Source organism: Lepisma saccharinum, chromosome 26, assembly GCF_977018435.1.
Source record: "Lepisma saccharinum chromosome 26, izLepSacc3.1, whole genome shotgun sequence".
In the NCBI taxonomy this organism is placed as follows: domain Eukaryota; kingdom Metazoa; phylum Arthropoda; class Insecta; order Zygentoma; family Lepismatidae; genus Lepisma; species Lepisma saccharinum.
The window spans coordinates 45,166,450-45,189,895 of NC_139254.1; the positions used below are offsets into that span (position 1 = coordinate 45,166,450).

The following is a 23,446-nucleotide window of genomic DNA, read 5'->3' on the forward strand; positions in this document are numbered from 1 at the left end:
GCTTTGCCTAAAAAAATTGGACCAATTGAGATTTTCATCTCAGGGCATCCCCCAGCTAACAGTTTCCACTTGGAGCACTGAATCCGACCAATGATTGATTGATGTGTCAATTAAAACAAAAGGAACCAACCACAACCTGATAAACAATTCTGTTAATATTAACATAATAATATATTTTTATCTGATTATTACAAAATCACTACCATTTATTAACATGAAATTTAATTTGACATTACATTTAGTACATACATATTTAAATGGAAGATATTTTGAATGAAAAATGAGACTTGATCGGTATTTAAAATGAATTCATATCCTCGTTAAGCAATAGTTTTTCACATTAATTTTTTGTATTTCTTAGTAAAAATTAACTCTGAAATACTTGCAATTAACACACTAACATGCAATGCAAGATATAAAAATTACTTGAAGAAGAGAGAGCATTTACATTTTGTTTTTGCTTCTTGTAATCAAGTCTCTTTCTAAATGGAAAATAATAATTATTTTTACATAAAATGGACAATGAAAATGCAAAAGTTTAATTTTTCTATACAAGTCATCTCTAAACCTCTGTAGTTGAGTCATAACCTGAGATTTGAAACTTGCAGATTGAAATGGTACAACAATAGAAAACATGGTTGTTGGAATGTAAGGGAGTTTATGATCACTCAAGAATCTAGAAAATTGTATTTGATGTTGCAACAGCTGAGAGTACTACATCATGGGGCTGCTACAAAATTGGTGGCATAACTTGAAACAACTTGCTCTTTGTGCAACTCCTATTCTGTCTTCCAATCTGTAAGGAAAGAAGCAGTAGTCATAAATGTTTAAATTATTTCTGTACATTGTGTTTTCAAGTGTCCACTTGACTTACAAACAATGTGACGAAAAAACTTATTGTCTGTCCCAGTACATAATACAGCCACCTACTGAAAATCATATACTGTAACTGCTACCAAAGACTGGAATTCCCCTCCAACACCTCTAACATCCATCCTGTGGTGTAAACAATTTAGAAAGAAACATAAAAATCATCTACTAGTGAGGCAGGTAAGCACTTAATCATGAGGGACTTTTAGTTATAAATACATATATTCATTATCAGGGGTGCCCCCCCCCCCAAGGCCTATGATGCACTTTACCCCCCAAAAGTAGAACATTCCCCTTGCCCGCCCCCTTTATGCCGAATTATTTACTCAAATTATCTTGGTCAGACAAAATTTGCGGAACAATATAATACACACATATTTCAGCAATATATGCTTACTTTAGGTACTTAAGGCTCACTTTCATGTTTGCTAACATAAAGCGTAGAAAACTGCTCAGGCTCACTGCCATTGTTGGTGTACTGAACCTTATTCTTGATAGTTCTCTGCTTGACTAACCTTGTATTAATGCAAACAGCATGCCCCCTCCCTTCCAAACCGTTTCTAAATGCATAAGAGGTGATGTTTCATTTCAATCTCATTGCCACAATAGGTAGAAAAACTTTACATAATAACCATAATTAAAAATCGACAAGAAGTTGAGAAACAACCACCCCCCTCCACTTTCGTTTGATGATATATAGAATTGGTGTAAAATCTTAACCCCCCAAAAATGAATCCCCTCTGTGGGCACCCCTGTTCATTGTAATAACTAGTAAGTGTGTCCATGTAACTTCTTATAGCTCTATAAACATTCCAAACTTCATAATTTTATATATTTTTCAATTTATTATTATTATTATTGCTCTTATTTTTTCATTCAGCTGACTGTCATACATGTACTGAATATGAAAGCGATGAACATTAGATATCTATGCTCATTAGTTTATATGTGTAATACTTTTTTTTCCTTTTTCTTCTTTTTATTCAGTTTATATTTTTATATTCAGTCCATATCCATTAAGATTATATGTAATCAACATATATTCTTATGTACATTTTTTACATTTCAATAATCACCCAGACAAAGTTCTGTCGTAAGAGAAGCCCTTGAGGCTGAAACACACCTACTCTAATAAATATGAGTTTATTATTATCATTAATCTTTGTCTCTTTTAGGGTTTGTCGTAATTTTACTTCGTTAAATCTCCACCAAGGTCTGGTCCATCAGGCATATCCTGTTATAAAAGGAGATAGGTAATTCCAATAGCCCCACATAGATACTGAATGTTTGGATGTGTGAATTTCCATATCAATGGAATCTATTCTGTCAACATCAACAAGATCCATTTTCGAGCATTACCCTATATTCCATAATTAGAAACAAGGGCTTTTCTACTTTCCATTGTATAAGTGTGTTGCTGAACCCTCCCCCCGGATTTACATTTCTAGACAAGCCCCTGATTAAGGCAATCAACCTTTCTCAAGCAAGTTTTTCAATTTTATGCCTCATTGGGTCCCTATGAACACTCTGAAGAAAACAAAATTTTTCCTGAATACATGAAACCATGCAGCACAGACTCACAATTGAAGGCACAAGGGGCCATCCAGTGCCATAGATGCCCGAGGATCGAGCACTCTCGAAGGCTATGCAAGGTCTCACCAAGATGTGTTAAGTGTGCTGAAAGCCAGTTAACATCCATGTGCAGCAACCCTGATCGGAACCTCCTTGCCAAGTGCTGCAACTATGGGAACAACTCGCCAACTATCGTGTATGCCGCAGCAGCAAACCACCAACAAATGGCATGTCCATCCAAGGGCAATTCCTACATGTGGGAAGTGAGGAACTTCCTACAGTTCATTTACTTATTTCCAGTTTTCTACTTTTTTAGGAGTTTAATGCACGTTATTAAATTATGAGCGCAATATGCATACATTTTACTAGGCTTGCTACTGTTCGCTGTCACTAGCTTGCTCATGGCTTGCTCCATCTGCCGCCCAAAGACGACAGTTGTTCGTGCTGCTGAGGAACCTCGATCTTCCACCTACAGCGGGATGGGCGAGGGGTGTGGAAGGGAGAGGGACGGGGTTGCACGGTTAAATGACCAGCGAGGAAGGATCGAGGGCTTCCTATATTCAGTGATGTCAACCCTGGATTATTGTTCTAAACCTAGCATAATTTGAACTTCGCTCGCACAGGCACCCTGTTTTTGGCAAAGTGCTCTAAACGCGCATCTTTGGGAGACATAAATTGGATTCAAAGGAAGATACTTTGAGGAAAGATATTTTATATCTCATTTGTACTTCTCTGGCGGGCTTGTTCCAAACAAGAGAAAGTATGCCGACTAAAGGACAAGGTTTTACAATCAAATCCCGGTCCATCCTTTTGTTTTAATCTTTTCTTTATAGTCCCTGATTAGGAAATGAACACTTTATGAAAGGAAATCTGTAGAAAGTTGGAGGTCACAAAGAAACCATAGGCAGCCGTTCCCAATCGTCGAATTTTCTCCAACTTTTTCAAGCACGCTATAGATTGTAATTGATTTGATGGACGAAATTTTCAATGTTGCTTAACTGTAGTAAGTAATGGATAACCAAAGTTCCACAACTCCGATATAGCTGCATAAATTGAACTTAAAACTACATAATGAGTTGCATTTAGCATAATTTAAGAGTTGAAGCAGCAATTCTTCTTATCAGGAGGTTGGCAACGCTGTTCTCAATACACACGACAACAGGCAAGGAGGACCTCAGGAACGTCGAACCACAGATAGACGCATATACATAATATCTGTGGTCGAACCAGCTTGGTTCATTCAAAAGTTCGAGGTTGTTATCGAAACAAGTGGCGCGGTGTGTGAATTTTTGCATTCTAACTAGGTCCATACTCAGGATTTTTTTTATTATTTTAGTGGGGGAAGGTTCGAAATTCTGGTGGAGTATTAGATGCGACAACGACGCTATTGTAGTATTGCAGCTGGACATTGCAGAGTTGAGAAAAAACTAAAACTCCCCATAGGACCCCTCTCCCAACCAGACAAACAAGCAGCAACACAATCGTTTACAGACCAAGGCTGCCACACAGAGTACAATTTGGTGCTTCTTGTTTACACTCAAGTCTCGGAAGTATTATAATAGTACTGTATTCCGCAAATTGTCATATTTTCAAATTTCCTTTAATTTTCTTTTACCAGTATCATTGAACAGCCACGATAATTCTATATTTAGAAAATAATATATTTATAAATTAAATGATGTAGGCCTACGTATTAGAAGTATAGGACTTTTCAACGCTTCTAAATGGAAGAAAATCACGGGAAACGGGGCTGGTAACGGGCAATGGCTTGCCCAATGTGTTTTGTGTTTCGGAGTTCTGTGCATGCTGCTCATCATCGGAGGAATAGAGCAAAACCCGGGTCCAGACTCTGAGAAGATGACTATCGAGAATCTGTATAGGTTGCTGAAGGAAGGTCAGGAACAGTTATCGTCCCAAGTAAACGAGATAAATAAGAACGTGCTGTGTTTTCGGGAAGAACTGTCGTCTCTCAAGAAGGACGTGAAGGCCATTAAGCAAGAAATGGACTTCTTAAAAGAAGAGAACGCCAGGTTAAATGATCAAGTATCCTACCTTGAGTCCCAATCTAAAAGGAACAACCTCGTTTTTTACAACGTCCAGGAGGAAGAACGGGAAACATGGGAGAGGACTGAGGAAATACTATGCCAAGTGATAGAAAAGAATACAGGCATCGCGCTAGGAGGAAATTCGTTTGAGAGGGTCCATCGCTTTGGCTCAAGAAGAGGCTGCCGTCCGATTGTAGACAAGTTTCTCTCGTTCAAAGACAGGACGAAAATACTGATGAAATCTAAAAGTTTCAAACAGTGCGGTGTAGCGGTTTCGGAGCATTACTCTGATCGTGTGCGTCAGATTAGAAACGAGCTAAAACCTCATCTCGAAGAAGCCAGGAAGTGCGGTGACAGTGCGTTCCTTCGTTACGATCATCTCGTTGTTAACGGTGTGCGTTATTCCTTGCAACAGTGCGAAGAATATGCAAGATCGCGTTCCGTGCAAAGAAATATGGCAACGCAGGAAATTCTCAGAAATGCACCTGTAAATGAGAATGTCAGCGTCGAACGTGAATCACGAGTGTCTGCTGCTACCCCCACCCCCACCCCACGTCACCCCCGGCTATCGAACTCCGTGAATTCCAGTATGCAGCTGAGGAACCGAAACAAGTGAGTCCTGTGGAGTGGGAGATCGGGACAAAGGGGAGGTAAGAATACGTCGAGCAGTGACCTAGCATTAGAAACTATCACCATATTTCATAGCAATGTTCAAGGGTTGACATCAAAAGCGTCAGAGATAGATATATTTTTCGAGGAACAAAAAGAAAACAATAATGAAATTAGTATTTTTTGTTGCACTGAACACTGGTTAGTAAAAGATGAAACAAAGTTTAATTATATTGATAATTTAAGTATTGCATCTAGTTACAGTAGGCCAAATATAATAAGAGGCGGGTCTTTAATTTTCACTCAGAATGAACTTAAAAGTAACGTAATTGAAATAAAGCAAGCTGTCGAGTTGTCAGTTAATCAAGACTTTGAATGCGCCGCGATTGAAATAGCTATTTACAACTTATGTGTAATATCAATATATAGAACGCCTAGTGGAAATATGGATGTTTTCTTAAACAAGTTAACATTATTACTAGATCTCGTAACAAAAAGCTCCAAAAAGAATATTGTTGTTTGTGGAGATTTTAACATTGATATATCTAAAGACACAGCAGAAAAAAATAGTTTTCTGGATGTAATGAACTCTTTTGGTCTGTTTCATACAATTACAACTCCAACTAGAATCACCAACAAAACAAAAAGTACAATAGACAATATTTTTACCAATATAAACGTTAATAAATATTCAGTAGAAACTTGCATAGGTTTTTCTGACCATGATTCTCAGCTTATTAAGGTAAACGTAATAGAAGACAAGCGGAATCATAAACCACGCGTAAAATTCAGAGTTATTAGACCTACAAACAATGATGAGAACATTTCAAAATTCAGAAACGCGCTTAAATCAGAAACATGGGATTTTATAAACAATATGGCTGTAAACGTAAACGCGAAATTCGAAAAATTTCTTGATACTGTAAAATATAATTTTAATATATGTTTTCCCATAAAAAAAGCACGAGTTCACAACAAAACCAATTGCCTATGGATAACCAAGGAAATTAAAAATCTTAGCAAATTAAAACGATCATTGCATAAACAGAGTAAATATGCAAACAGCCCTACCCTTAAAGATCATTACAAACAGTTCAACAAAAATTACAAGAAAACATTAAAACATTGCAAACAGTTGTATGTTGATAAAAAGTTGAATAATTCAGAAAACAAAACTGCAGAACTATGGAAAATAGTTAATCATATAACAGGTAAAAAAACGACCACGAATCAAGATGATATATTAGTAGAAGCAGGCAATGTAATAGAGACAGATCCGCAAAAAATAGCTAATACTTTTAATAATTATTTTGTAAATGTAGCACTTAACCTGCAACGTAACATCAGCGTAACGGAAACATACAAAGATAAGTTAAATAACGTGAAAAGATCTTTCACGCATTCTTTTTATATGACGAAGAAATTTCCAACATAATTCGAAATATGAAAAACAAAAAGTCAACAGGACTAGATTCAATGCCGATTAACGTGATCAAAGAGATTTGCACGTACATTAACGAGCCTTTGGCTAAATTAATTAACGAGTGTATGGAAAATGGTAGCTTTCCAGATTGTCTAAAAATATCAAAAGTAATACCCTTGTATAAGAAAGGAAATATAACAAAAATTGAAAACTATAGACCAGTTTCCTTATTGTCAATTTTTTCAAAAATTTTCGAAAAATTAATTTATAATAGGATAATAAAGTATGCAGAAGATAAAAGGATACTTATAAAGCAACAAAATGGGTTTGTGAAATCGAAAACAACAAAAAATGCCATTTTTGATGTAATTGATAATATTCTTTTCCGCTATAAACAAAACGTATTCTGTTGTTGGAATTTTTTGTGATTTATCAAAAGCGTTTGACTGTGTGAATCATCACATACTATTAGAGAAATTAAAATACTACGGAATCCGCGGTCTATCAAATAAATTAATAGAATCCTATTTATCGAATAGAAAACAGAGCGTTGCAATAAATAGCTTATCCAATAATGGGACGCAAACAACATATTACTCCGAATTGAAAGATGTGGTTATTGGAATCCCCCAAGGATCGATACTAGGACCCCTATTGTTTTTATTGTTCATAAATGATCTTCCAGCAAATGTTGAAACTGCCCAAGTTACTCTTTTCGCTGATGATACTACTGCTTTAGTAGATTCTGTTAACGATGTAACTTTAATTAAAAAAACGGAAGAAGCTCTTACTGAACTACAAAGCTGGTTTTCAGCAAACAAACTTTCTATGAACAACGAAAAAACTAATATAATAAAATTTGGTGTATCTAGAGCCAAAAACTCTTCTATTAAGCAAGATAATTTCACAGTAGGGCATGCCGTTATAACAGCTACTAACAATACAAAATTTCTTGGAATATTTATAGACGAGTGTCTAAACTGGAAAGTTCACATAGATCATTTATGCAAGAGGCTAAACACCGTATGTTATCAATTAAGAACCTTAAAAAATAGTTTCAATACAGTGTGTATGCTAAGTATCTATTTCTCAAACTTCGAAAGTATTTTGAGGTATGGTATCCAATTTTGGGGGAACTCGGCTCAATCGCAGAGGATTTTTAAAATTCAAAAAAGAGCATTGCGTATTTTGGCAAATGCACACAAAACTGATACATGTAAACCTCTTTTCAAAAAATTCCGTATATTAACACTTCCAAGTTTGTACATACTTGAAACACTTACTTTCATACACGAAACAAAATCGAACTATCCAAAGAACATAGACACTCACGATTACAATACCAGACAAAAAGATAACTTCCACATTCCCAAAGTGCGGCTAACTGCATACCAAACGGGACCTTTTTACTCAGGCATCCAGTTATACAATATATTACCAAAAAGTTACAAAAATTTTGAAAGATCCACAATCTTTAAAAGTAAAGTGAAAAAATTGTTATTGGAATACACATTATATTCAGTTCAAGAATTTTAAGAAATAAATAACTTTATAAAATAAATGTAGATTGTATACACTATATAATATGTACTTTTACAGCACTAGTTCACTTCAAAAAAATAATTTGTCAATGTATGTTTTACTATTATATTAGGGCCTCCCCCATGGCGCAGTGGTAGCGTCATTGCCTTGTAATCGAGGGGTCCCGGGTTCGATACCCGGTGGAGGCACAAGTGGTTCGGATCCCACTTTAAATTGTAGGTCCAGTCCCGATTAGCCTTACTGTGCATAAAGTGGACTTAAAACAGCAACTCAAACCAAACTATTATATTATGTTATATTATAAAAAATTCTGCCAAATTGATGTATAGATATATATTATGTGCGTTGTCAACATGTTGTATTTTGTAATGTACATGCACCAATGCCCCTCAGGGGTACTTTCGGTGTGAAAATTGCTCAATAAACTCAATAAACTTGTAATGAATTTAAATCTGGTATCGGGACGTCTGGTAGCCTCCCCAAATATTGCAGACTGTAGACTTCTGGAGCTTGTCTATCTCCATTCGTTTACGCAAGAGAAAAATCGAAATTCTTTCATAATCTGAAAAATTGTCGATGTTATATTTTCGTATGTATTTTTAGGATCGCATGTAAATATTTTATTGTTAGAGGGGCATGGCCCTTTTAGGTACAGGGTTGCAGCTAACATTCTAATTGCAGTGGACAGTACAAGTGATACATGTTCCTGTTTAATTGAACACATTTTCAAAGTCTTTTGTTTGTTCTCTCTCTTTTGGTCTGTTGATCATAACTTCCTACACCTAAGAAAATCCACGAGTCGCCAGTGTGTCCACCACGGACAGTGAAGACAAGAAAGAGCAGCAACACTAACATAACCAACATAGAATGGCCAGACATCCTATGCAGCAGCTCCGCAGCTGGAACACAAGAAACCTATTCTTCTAATCTGGGCGTAACAAAGCACCGAAGATGATGACACCATCCAATGGCTCTTTCAAGGACTCACCAAGGGACCATGCAAAAAGAGCCAGACAGAAGCTACAACACGAAGAAGACAACACGCAGAAACTTCGAATCATATTGGATGTCCTCCAGAACATCATTGCAGATGGAGCATTTTAAAAAGTTCCAGTTCTCCAACACCGAAAACTTCACATCTGAAGCAAAATAAATAAAGTTGTCATAGCAATTTCAAGTACAAAATAGTCCTTCCCGGCACGCCCTTGACAGGGCCACCAAACTTGGCCCTTTACAGGGCAACAAAACCCGGCCCTTCATAGAGCCATCACTTTCGGTCAGGTCTGAAGCAACAATAGCAGGAATCCTTTCGAAGTCCAATGAGCAATATCGTGCTAATACACAGAATAAAACCAGATGGAGGCGAAAAGGCAATGACCATCAACAGTCAGATGAACAGTTAGTCAAGAAAATTAGGTTCATCTTCACAGGTAGATTGATTCCTGCTGCCATCATGATCACATGGTTCCTGAGAATGAAGCACACTGTCCAGATTTTCTCTTCCTACATCGCTAGGTTCAAGAAGCCATGCTGTTCTTCATTTGTGTTAAATATCAGATTTCAAAGTTCATTTAGCTTGAAAAATTTGTAGTAATAGGTGAATAGACGCAAAGAACAACATAATTATCGAAGAATCAAAGCAGAAAATAGTTAAATAAAATTAATTCAATGGATATAAAATGTTTTGAATAAATTGTTACACTGCTATCTGTTGTTTCAATTCGTAAAACCATGTATAACTCGACACCTTTTTCATGTTAAACATGATTCTAGAAAGAAAGGTCCTTGTTCGTTTCCCCATTTTCTTCCTTTCTTTATATCGTTAGGTTTATCACGGCAATATCAAGATATTATCATGATGAAAAAATAATAAACATCCTTTATTTATCCTGTATTTGAACTCAGTATTCTTATTTTTACCCTGTGCACTTTAATAGCTATAGACCAGAGAGTAAATTATTATGGGAGCCACATATTAAATACATAACTGCCAAGCTCTCCAGGGTTATATGTTTGTTAAGGAATCGAAACAGTCATGTACCTGAAGATTACGTAAGATCAGCTTACTTCGCTTTCTTTCAAAACATTATTTCATATGGAATTTTACATTGGGGGAACTGCAGTTATGTACAAGAAATTTTAATACTGCAGAAAAAAGCCGTGAGAATAATTATCAACTCACACAAATTAGTTCATTGTAAGCCACTGCTCATTAAGTTAAAATTTATGACTGTGATAAATCTATATATTTCCACTGTGCTGTTGTATGTAAAGAAAAATTTGCCACAGGTACATTCCTATACTATAAGAAACAGCAGGCGTATAAATATACCCTATCATAGACTCTCAAAATCACTGAATAGTTATGCAGCTCTAGGATTAAGACTATTTAATAAGCTACCTCTTGATGTGACAAATATACCTATGAATGTATTTAAACATAAACTGTATGCCTGGTTAGTTGCTACACCATTGTACTTTACTCAAGAGTTTCTTGAAATTAAAAGTATTTGTATTTTAATGCAACTTTAACATGAAACGGGTTATACTTTTATATTACTTTATAATACAGAGTGTTCCGTTCAAATCTCCCTAATTTCAATTAATTACTGTGAACGAAGTACGATGAATTGTGAAATAACTGTAACAGCAAATGAAAGGTCAGATCTTCAAGTTTTGTTTTCAAGACTTGAAGTTGTCAGTTTGCTCACTACGCAGCGCCACGGTCGCATAAATAAAAATGGCGACTGTTCAACAACGCGCCCAGGCAGTGATGTGGTACGAGGGTCACTATTTATATTTTGAGCCTAACAATGAAAAAACAGGAATTTGGCATTGAAAACTGCTTTATTGTTTTTCGAAGTATTCTCCTTTATGGTCAATACACTTTTGCATTCGTTCGAACCATTTGTCAAAGCAGTTTTTCCAATCTTCTTGAGACACCTCCATAATACGGTTTTTGAACGCATCAACGGCGTCTTCCGCCGACGAAAATCGTTGTCCACGCAATTTATTCTTGACATTCGGGAACAAGAAGAAGTCATTGGGTGCCAAATCAGGACTGTACGGCGGATGACCCATCAATTCGATTTTTTGACTGTTCATAAAGTCTGTTGTTAGACGAGATGTGTGACAGCTGGCATTGTCTTGATGAAGAATGATCCGACGGCGTTTGTTTGTTTTCCGTATTTGACCGAAGACCTTTGGCAAACAAATTGTTGTGTACCATTCAGAGTTGACCGTTCTACGTTCCTCTAAAGGCACAGTTGCCACATGACCAGTTTTCCCGAAAAAACAGGCGACCATTTGTTTCGATGTGCTTCGAGCGCAAACAACTTTTGTTGGATTGGGTTCATCTTGAAACACCCATACAGTCGACTGCTGTTTACGTTCCGGCTCATATGCATATATCCATGATTCGTCACCTGTTACAATCTTATATACGTCTTTTGAAGCACCACGATTGTATTTATTGAGCATTTGTTTGCACCAATTGACGCGAGCGTCTTTTTGAGTTTTTGTCAAATTGTGTGGGATCCAACGAGAACATACCTTTCTAGCAGCTAAATTATCATGTAATATTTTATATATGCTGGTGGAACTAATGTCTATGGTTGCCTCAATCTCACAGTATGTCACATGACAATCTTGCAGTATTAGGTTTTGCACAGCATCAATGTTTTCTTGAACAACAACTGATTTTGGACGACCTTCGCGAATCTCGGCGGTGAGCGAATGGCGGCCACGATTAAATTCGTTATACCAGCGTTTCACAGTGGCAAAGGATGGGGCTTCATCGCCAAATGTGGAAGTAAGTTGATCGATGCACTCTTGTCTTGATAATCCACGTCGAAAATCGTAAAAAATCATCGCACGAAAATGTTCACGAGTTAATTCCATTTTATTGTTGTCGCGTAATCTCCAAGGCAACATAAACAACACAAATGAAGCTATTGAAAAAACATTTGAAGTACGTTATGGTTAATAATGCCAGACGATTCAGTGCAAACGTCAAATCGCGCCTAACTTCAATCAGTGTTGCCAAGGCTCAAAATATAAATAGTGACCCTCGTATGCTGAGATAAAATCTGTGATAGCAACGCAACGAAATTTCAGACGAGTGTACGGAGGAGTTGAACCTGATGCTAAATCAATTAGCTGTGGCTTAGTAAGTTTCTAACAACCGGCAGTATCCTAAAACAATCTGGTGGAGCTCTCTGTCGTGTGTCGGAGGAAATGGTGTAAGAAATTCGAGCGGGGTTTCAGAGAAGCAGGAGTAAATCCATCCGCCAGGCATCTAGGCAATTCAATGTGCCTCCAACAACAATGCATCGAGTTCTGCACCAGCGGCTTCGGTTGTATCCGTATAAAGTGCAGATTGTGCAACAATTGAAGCCAGATGATAAGCCCTTCGCAAAGTATTTGGAATGGAAATGCTGCAACGTATCGACATGAATCCTCACTTCCTTGACAACGTCTTGTTTTCAGACGAAGCAACGTTTCACGTGTCGGGGATTGTCAACCGACATAAAGTACGGATCTGGGGATCTGGAAACCCACATGTGTACAGATAACGCGATAGCCCAAAATTGAATGTTTGGTGTGGTCTAATGAAGGACAGGATTATCGGTCCGTTTGTTTTCAGTGAAGATACAGTAACAGGCCCTGTGTACTTGGACATGTTGGAGCAGTGTGTGTACCCTCAGGTAGTTGCTTTAGAACCGGACATCATCTTCCAGCAAGATGGGGCTCCCTCACACTGGAGTCTGGATGTCCGGAGGTCCTTCAATTTGACATTTCCGAATCGCTGGATTGGACGCGATGGACAGATACGGTGGCCGCCACGTTCACCTGACCTCACTCCGCTGGACTTCTTCCTCTGGAGTTACGTCAAGGATCGTGTGTTTGCGACTCCAGTGAATAACATCCCAGAGTTACGAACCTGCATACGCGATACGATTGCAACAGTAACAAGGGACATGTTGGAGAGAACATGGCAAGAAGTTGAAATGAGACTGGATATTGTTCGTGCTAACAATGGGGCACATGTGGAGGTGTATTAGTGTGTGGAAAATAAAATTTATGAGTTTTTCTTCAGTTCTCTGAAATTTCATTGCTCTATCATTCATACTTTCTTTTCTACGATTAATTGAAATTAGGGAGATTTGAACGGAACACCCGGTATATTTTACATGTATTTTGTTCTTGACGATGTCTATTGCTCTACAAGCTAAACGACAATAAATTATTATTATTATTATTATTAATTATTATTATTATTATTATTATTATTATTATTAAGGCAAAGGTAAAGTTCTCTGCGCATACAGCAACATGCGATGAGATGTTGGGGTAGGGCCCCACACATTCTTGATCTAGGCCATTGTGGAGGTGATGTGATCAGAACCACGCTCCAGCCGCCTCTACCCTCCAGGTACCCATTGATTTGAGACTGGGTGAACCCCAGAGCCACTTTTTGCGGAGACGAGGCCGGACAAAATTCTGATCTTAGATCACTCACCCTGGACCTCCCGCGTTCGATTCTAGCGCTGGGTTTATATAAAAACTATATAAATATTCGTTAGAATGAACTTCCGCTGGAAAGCCGCTCCTACCAGGTACAATTCCTGGACCCGCCACTGTTTCCAGCCCATCCTTGAAGCCGCGCCTGTTGCACATGTAGTTTAGTTTTGTTTACGCATAGAAGCACATTATTGTTTACCGCCAACTTTCCAATCAAGTACAAAGTTATTATGTCGTTTTCACGTTCAGAAGACACAATGGGCTCTTATGGACAATGCTTTTCTTATGGGAAAATACGAGCGCGCTGTTGTGAAATTTCTGGATTTACAAATTTAGCTTAAGTAAAATCGGTACCTGCAGTTTTGCAGGAACTTTTGTAGAGAATACGATGGTGAGCACAAAAGAGTGGTAACTTGTTTACATATTTTTAGATAAATTAAAAAACGCAAATTTTCTGTGAAAACAAAATTTTTACATTGTTTTCATTCCTAACGTTGAATCATGCCGTAAAATTGAAGCATTCATTATGAAAAAAATTGACACTGTTTTCTAATTGTCATAGGTGATGGTGGTGCTCAGAATTTATCAATACTTTAAAGCATATTCGCATTAAAAAATATTCAAATAAAGTATGTGGAGATTTTTTATATTCGTGCAGTAGAAAATGTCGTCGCTGGCCATTTTTTGTTCTGTAATTCCAAGTAAAAACTTCCAGCGACAAAGTTGTGGAGAAAATAATGAAATTATTTTTTATAACCACTTAAAGGTTCCCAGAAATATTACTTCCATGCATTTGGAGTTTCTTCTTAACCCGAACCGAGCGCGAAGTAAGGAGACGTTGTCTGGCTATCTTGAGCTGACTCACCGCAGCATTCCGGCTAATCACCACCAAGTTTTTGAGTTGTTATTTTATTTCCATTCAGTAAAAATTAACTTCATGCAGTTTGTTATAATAGAATTGCAATTACTTAAATTTAATAATTGACAATTATTCCCAATGCTGCTGTTGTGAGCAACATTAGTGCTGTCGCAAATACACGTTGTTTTTGTTTACATTACTGTCGACATTAATACTTTCAGTTTCCAACGTACACATAAATTCATAGACACCATATTAACCTTTGAAAGGCTTTCCAACACGTGACAAAATATGGGGCTTCAAGATAGAAATATGACATGCCTTGCTTGAGTCATTGACGTCTTATCAGTTCAAGTGGGCCATAACTCATTTATTTGTTTGGGTAAAAAAAGGTAAAGTGCTCCCCTGTGCTTAGCACCACGCCATGAAGGCGTATAGGGGGTGTGGGGGTAACGCAACTTGCAACTTGAATCTAACCCATGTGCAAGGTTCTCCTTACTTGAGTGAGAGATCTGCTTTGGTCTGTTTAGATTTTTTTCCTCTCTCGAAAAAGTGTTTTCAGGTGATTTTTCTTTTTTAAGTGATTTCTGAAGTGTCATTGTTATAGACAATGAAGTCTCATTGTTATAGACAACGTGTCTTTATTTCGTGCATTACACTCGCGCGTGTAGTGTTCGCAATGGATCGTAGGAAAAGGGGTAACTGTAACGTTCACAGTATAATATTAATATTAATAATTACATATAATTATCATTACATATACAATATATGTAACACCTTCATTGTGAAGGAATCTCATCATTTACCGGCGACATAAACTAGCGTTGTATTAGCAACACTGTGCGGTTTCTCCATAAGCGCCGTTGTGTCTTCTGAACGTGAAAACTACTTTACTCTGGTATTCTGGGAACTTTTTGATCATTGGCCTAACCTAACCACCACAGAATATTTACTACTCCAAAAAGTTACCAGCCATTGAGAATGCTTGAAAAGGTTGTAGCAACAATCACTACCAATAAACATAGCACTCTTACTAGAGGACACCCTGGAACTGCACCCAGATGATTTGTAGTCCACGCAGGATAGTGACCACTTGCTGAACAGATATCCATTTCCACATGACCTCACAAAGGCCACTCCTCCCAAGCAGTCCAGGTAAAGGTCACAAAGGTCGTGTGGAACATACCCGACCTTCCCTCTACAGTCGTAGTTTCTCTGAATTCCCACAACCGTGAGGGGCTGAACCTAAATAAAAAAGAAACATATTTTAATAGCAGCCATATAAGGTCTCGGGCTTGAATCAAAGCATGGGCATGGGTGTGCCCCTTCATCAATTTTTACATATCATCGCTCATACTCATCGTCGCGATTAGCCAAAGTGGCATAAATGTGACCCTAAATAACAATCAAATCAACAGCAATATAAATACTATTATAATATTATTGGTTTTCTAATGTGGTAAATGTTGCCAGTATACGATTCCAATCCAAATTAGGGTTCTGATTAACGCAGGATTCTATCCATAGTTCAATAAGGGGAGAAGATATAATTTCTTATAAAAATAATATATATATATATATATATATATATATATATATATATATATATATATATATACACATACAGGGTGACCTGTAAGTTGATGTATTCCCTGAAAGGGGATAAAGTAGAGGCAATTTACAATAAATTTGACTATATGATACCCTGTCCGAAAATTAGTAGTTTTTGAGATAATCGAATTTCTATTGTTTTTTTTAAAAAATGACAATTTTCCACATAAAAAGATGAATTGAGAAAAAACTGCTCATTGTATGGCACATATTTCAGCGTTTTCTGATATATAACAAATAAGTTGTTCGTTGAAAAATAAGGTTTTTCCCAAATAACAATCACATGTAAGTAACGGGTAGGTCCAAACTTACAAGTGGTGATAAAAATTCACTCTTAGTTTACTAATCAACGTATTAATAACAAAAATAGTATGACACGAAGCGTACAAATTACTTAAATTACTTCCTTCAGTCATCAGCTATCCAACAAGGTACAATTGTTGCTAACATTCACATTTGTGTACAAGAAATAACACTCGATTCATTTTCATGTGAATGGAATCAATGAATATTACAATTAAAGAACATTACACGTCTTGCTCAAAGTGGACACCTCCGTTACGAATGCAGGCACGCAGGTTTTTAATTACGGACATTTGGTCTCGTAACTCGTGATGTGATGGTGTCCTTGATGCGTTGACCAGCTGTTAAGATCCTCTTCCTGAGCTCTTCTTGCGAGTTTACCGGTGTCTTGTAAACTAAGTCTTTCATGTGGCTCCAAATGTAAAAGTCGCAAGGTGTCAAGTCGATCGGGGGATCGAGCTGGGCAGCCATCATGTTGGTAAATCATGTCACGTCTTGTAGCTAGAGGCACATCCTCCAACAACATTGCCATCCCGTTCGTCAAACAATGTTCATAAGTGATGCCATTTAAGATTTGGGGCAGGAAAAATGTCTCGATAAAATGGTTGTTTATGACGCCCATCCATAATTCTGCCTGGGCGTGCGACAGTGGCTGGATAAAAATTACCCAAAGAAATGGATTGGCCGAGGAGGCCCGATTCCCTAGCCGGCTCGATCCCCCGATTTGAGGCCTTGCGACTTCTTAATTTGGGGCCACATGAAAGACTTAATTTACAACACACCGGTAACCTCGCAAGAAGAGCTCAGGGAGAGGATCTTAACAGCTGGTCAACACATCAAGGACATCATCACATCACGAGTTACGAGACCAAATGTCCGTAAAAACCGCCGTGCCATGGCTCTACCCTCAGAAAAAGAAATACCACTTGCTTTGTCAAAATATAGTTAAATTAATACATTTACGAACGAGGAGATTCGAATCTCGAAAGCGTTCGAGCTTACTGTCGCCTCAATTCCTGCGCCGCATCCCCAGCTGTTCTCTCACTTGCTCTGGGCCAGCATAATCTGGCCTGAGCGCAGAGGCCTGCGCGGAGGCATGAAAAAGTCTCCGCAGTCAACGAGCGAGGTGGGGTGTTAGACCAGTGGCAGCCATTAGGCAATGAGCCATGCCAGCTCGCGTCGTGGCACGACGCGAGAGCTTTCGCATTGTGTTGACATAGTTGCAAACTTTACAGAGAAGTGACTAATCCTGACCGATTTGTAATACTCGTTGGAGATGTAATTCGCGAGAAAGATACTTTCCTGAATACTTGGCAAGAACGAACGTAATATCTTCCCCAAATTTATATAACCATTTAGATAGATGCGTCTAAAGAGCCATCCAGACTTTTTTGTTATCGATTTCTTCCTTACACCTTGCTCTCACGCACACAGACACATGTGTTGCAACTGACGTTGACAACATTGAAGACATTTACTGTACAAAAGAATTGCCTAAATATCAAAGGGAATTCACATCAACAAGGGATTTTTTACTTTAATATTTGTAAAAAATCACACGGAAAATCTATCAGTGTAAGAATTTCACTTGGAGATATAATTCAATTTCTTGCATTGAATTCTAAAAATTGTAGATCTACAGTTCATTTAGCAGATAATCATATTTCAGTTGTTAGTAACACCGATCGTTGATGTACCGTCTGCCGTGCTGGGGTTGCAAATTATAAACAAAGCAAGGCGGGAATACCGTGATCGACTCGGTGTCTCTAATTGTTCGGTGTTTCTTTTTTTAGTGAAGTGAAAGTGTCCGATGGTGTGTGAAAGGAAGGATAGTTAGTAAAGATGAGTCAGATTAGAGTATTATGACGTACACCGTTTCCAAAGTACTATACGATATTAAATTAAAAGTTAAACAACTTGGCTGTCCCACGCCAGATTTAAACATCAATTCTAGTAGTGTAATCAGAGGTGTTCAAATCAATACTTGGTACGAGGCCTATTATTTTTATTAATTTAAGCACAATGGAAAACCTATTTTGACGATGTTTTTGTTGATTTTATACTATTGCAAATCTGTGTTTCTTTTCACCTCATACTTCGTACGAGTGTCATAATTTCTATCGAATTAGAGTACGTAACACCCACACACACCCACGCATACCCACACTTACATCTACGCACACCTACACCTACACCCACGTACACCTATACCCACCTACGCAAACCCACACCCACCCACGCACACCCACGCACACCCACGTTATGCAACAAGTTATTACGCAATGTTTATGCAACAAGTTATTACGCAAACCCGTATCTAGCGTGTTGTTGGTTATGGCGTAATGGGTGTCTTTTGATTGATTTACTGTTTCGGATGTTTTCATCCGCGCTTAGGTTACTTAAAGGGTTTTGGCATTTCAGATCAGTCAGTATCGTGAGAGTGTTTTGAAGAGTACGGATGTGTTGTTGCAGTATTAAAAGTTAAGTATTTAATTTATTTTAAAGCTACATACTATTTATTATTTTTAAGTTTATAAAAAGTGTATCAAGTGATTTTTTCATAGTAATTTTGATCAGATTAAGTTTTGGTATATTTATTAATTTTTTTATACTTAGTACAAATATATATTTTATATATAATAAAAATAGCTAATATAAAATAAAACGTCATGAATATTTTTGGGTTTAAAAAGCAACAACATAATCAGCCTGTGGAGAGAATTCCAGTAAACATGGATGTATTTAGAGAAATTTATCATCAATTGAAAGGGTTACTTCTTGTTCACTTGAATAGTATTTGGTCTCATGTTGACGAGGATACTGGAAAGCACTTATTTGTATTTAATAATAACTTATCATCATATAAGTTGCAACGTCCACCCACGCAGTGCTCAGCACCACGGCGCAGGAGTACTGGTACTGGCTGCGTTCAACACGCTAAACACTGCAGTTGGGTCGTCGGCAAAAATTTACCCATATGTGCTAACTGATTCAGTCGTAGTACAAAGACTCAGAAATATCTCAGGGCTTGCTGGGTGTAAAGAAAGATTAAACCAGGTATATATATATATATATATATAAAGTTCATTATAATCTGAACACAAAGATGTCCGTTAGCACACGAGTTTTTACCTGTATCCCTTACGTGCTTTTACCTGTACCATCTTTATACTCAAAACAAAAAGGGGGAAACAGGGAACATTCAATTCATCCCTCGCAGTGAGGCGCCAATGGGGAGTATGGGGACCTAATTTTATTTAGGGCCAGGTCGCCTCAGTCGTCACGGGTTCCCCTGAAAGAGAGAGTAGGTTGTCTGGAAACCCAACGCCACACTACCCTGGCGGGGTGCCGCAAGTTGATAGGGGAAGGAAACCTCTCGCAGCAAGCGGAGCGGGTCCTCTCACTCTAAAGTGGAGTTGTTCTCTCTCGCCAATAAGCGGAGTGGGGTATCTCTCACTCGAAAGTGGAGTGGGTTCTCTTGCCAAAGGCAGAGTTCAACCTCTCTCGCTGGAAGGCGGAGTGCGGCTTCTCTCGCCCGCAGGCGGAGGACAACTTCTCTTGGGTGCTTGGTCTCTCGCAAGAGCGGAGTGCAACTTCCTTCCTTCCTTCCTTAGGATGCTTGGACTCTCGCAAGAGCGGAGTTATCCTTCTTCCAGGTCCGTTGGTAAGAGAGATTCTATCGTGAGCCGACCTGAAAGCCAACTGCCCTCCGGGCCTCGCTGCGCTGGCTTTATACTCGCGGTGGCGCATGGGTGGTGAAAATAGTAAGTACAAGTACGCGTTGCTAACTCATTTTTTTTTTTACATATTGCAACCTTCGTACTGAGAAACATCCAAGAAGTGACATTAAGAAAACACTAGTGGGAAAATCACTAGATGCACGGGTGAAATATAAACTAAAACTGTGTGCATTCAGACAATACAATTAATAATGAGCCTCGCAGGACTCTGCAATCCTAAACAGCGAGTTGAACAGTGTAAATGACAATAAATGATAACATTTACCAAATACAACGACCACGCAGGGTCTAATAATGAGCGAAGTTAATAAACGTAGAGGTGGACCCGTTAACATTTACAGAATACAGCGACCGCGCAAGGTCAAATAATAATAAGCGAAACTAATAACCGTAGAGGTGGATCCGTTAACACATTTAAACATTTAGCATGCATTCTTCATCCATACCTTCTTAACAAAATATAATATTGCGACCTCGCAGGGTCGTTACAAAGTTACCTGTTAGTGGGAAAATTCAAATAAACATTTCACCACCCAATGCAGCAGTTTTGCACATAAGTCGAAATTTGTATAGAATTAAACATACTACTTTACTTCCTGATATGATGTGGAAGCTGGTGAATTTTTGTATGCTGAGATAATTGGAGAGTATGATAAATTGATTCCTCTGTTTATCGAAATAAGAATAATCTATCCTCTTATTAATATATAAAATACCTAAAAAAAACAAGAAAAAAAAACATGGATATATTTGGTAATAGAAGGCGACAGGAGATTCCAGATAATTCCAGCGAGATTGCTAGTTTAGATGTACGTCTAAAGAAACTTAAATCAGATTTACTCATATTACAGAATTCGCTAAATCTAAATATTCAAGCAGAGATTACAAATCTTCGAACTCAACTGATTGATCCTATAGTAAAAATTGATGGAGAACTCAAATCTTTGCTTGAGAAATATACTAATTTAGCTTCAGTAGATAATCTTCAGAACTAGGAAGAGAATATTTCCAACTTGAAAAAAGAACTTGATAAATTTAGACAAATCCAGAGAACGAATACCGAACAGCTGAAACAGCAATTAAATGACCAGGCAAATAGTATTCGTACCGAACTGCAAACCATCATCCAGAATATCAAAACTCAAGAAGAATATGAGCAGATAAATGCTAGTATTGCTAAATTGCAAGAACAGTTTCAATCTTTCGAAGTTCCTACATTGCAAAGTATGAAATCTGAATTACAGACAGATGAACTGCATACAGCTATAACAGAAGTTCAATCGAAACTACAGACATTGGAAGATTTTATCAATAATTTACCTTCATCTTTTGAATTAAATGCTATTGCTCGGAGCGTTGCCGGCATCAAATTATAGTTGGAGACTTATGAAGATTTTGGGAAGATACAAGGTACCATAGCTCACATAGAAGATACTATGGTAACTATGAGAAATGAGCTAACAAGTGTACAGGAAACTCTGGAATCGAAACTGCCTGGCATTACTGATATTCTAGAATGCAGCAGTTTTGCACATAAGTCGAAATTTGTATAGAATTAAACATAGTACTTTACTTCCTGATACGTCTTATGATGTGGAAGCTGGTGAATTTTTGTATGCTGAGATAATTGGAGAGTATGATAAATTGATTCCTCTGTTTATCGAAATAAGAATAATCTATCCTCTTATTAATATATAAAATACCTAAAAAAAACAAGAAAAAAAATATGGATATATTTGGTAATAGAAGGCGACAGGAGATTCCAGATAATTCCAGCGAGATTGCTAGTTTAGATGTACGTCTAAAGAAACTTAAATCAGATTTACTCATATTACAGAATTCGCTAAATCTAAATATTCAAGCAGAGATTACAAATCTTCGAACTCAACTGATTGATCCTATAGTAAAAATTGATGGAGAACTCAAATCTTTGCTTGAGAAATATACTAATTTAGCTTCAGTAGATAATCTTCAGAACTAGGAAGAGAATATTTCCAACTTGAAAAAAGAACTTGATAAATTTAGACTAATCCAGAGAACGAATACCGAACAGCTGAAACAGCAATTAAATGACCAGGCAAATAGTATTCGTACCGAACTGCAAACCATCATCCAGAATATCAAAACTCAAGAAGAATATGAGCAGATAAATGCTAGTATTGCTAAATTGCAAGAACGGTTTCAATCTTTCGAAGTTCCTACATTGCAAAGTATCAAATCTGAATTACAGACAGATGAACTGCATACAGCTATAACAGAAGTTCAATCGAAACTACAGACATTGGAAGAAGTTACTAACCTTGAAAGCTTGAATACTGAATCAGAATTATCGCATTTCCATCATCTTATTGACGACATTGAGAGTAAATTAGAGACACTGCAACAGTCTACACCTACGCAGGATGACATAACGCAACTGCAAGAAATTTTGAAAAATGCAGCTGATGCAACAGAACTTGATTCAATAAAATTAACTGTTACCACACTTCAGAATACTGTAGCTGCTTTGCCTACTTCTCAGGAAATCAGAGCTATGAGGAGAGCAGTACATCGAATTTTAAAATCTGAGGATATCAAAAACATTCAAGCAGAAATTGCACAAATCAGAGAAACTGTTGCTAGTCTCCCCAACAATCAAATAATTAACGAACTACATGCATTATTTACAGAAATCAGAAGTCAAGTACACGATCTTGCTACCCAGAGTTCTAAATTGAAACTTGTAGAAAATTTACAGGAGATTATTTCTAATATTACGTTACAAATTACTACTCTTGAAGCAAGTCAAGAATCTGCTCTATCAGGTTTTTCTACTCAACTTCACGATCTCAAAGAGGAATATAAACAACTGTATGTTGATGTAAAAATCAAACCTATCTACGATGAGTTGGTTCGTACTATCAACGAACACTTGGAACCGGTATTAAGCAGACTAGATGACGTAGATACTCGTCAATTTTATTCTATGGAAATTGTTAGGTTACAAAGTGTTCCAAATGCTCGAGGGCACTAGACGTACGCCAATGCTGGCAATGTTTACAAATTATATCCATACACTCAGGTACATGAATTTTTTCTTGATGGTAGTTTACGATTTCTGAAGTTTAGTTTTCTAAAATATGGAAAACATATTGAAGTTCCTCAGTTTACTATATTGCGAAAAGATGACATACACAAGGCAGTTCAAATACCTATCGCATACTGGGATGAGTCTACCAATAAATATAAAGTACATGACGGCGAACAATTATCAGTTTTTGATATTGAAATTGGTAACAAGCTAGTATTTGACATAAAGCGGTTATACCCTGAGGACAATCCATTTTATGCGATATTCTCACTTCGAACT

The 23,446-nt window shown here is 37.4% G+C and overlaps 1 long non-coding RNA gene across 2 annotated transcripts in view; it reads right to left on the reverse strand.

Moving 5' to 3' along the window:
* Positions 1-268: 268 nt before the first annotated feature.
* LOC145979554 (uncharacterized) overlaps positions 269-23,446 on the reverse strand; it is a 64,161-nt gene continuing 40,983 nt past the window's right edge. For both annotated transcript variants that reach the window (XR_014440789.1, XR_014440788.1), the window contains exons 3-4: positions 15,478-15,688; positions 269-796 (exon numbers count right to left, since the gene is read on the reverse strand). This is a non-coding gene — a long non-coding RNA (uncharacterized LOC145979554). The remainder of the gene's footprint in view (positions 797-15,477; positions 15,689-23,446) is intronic.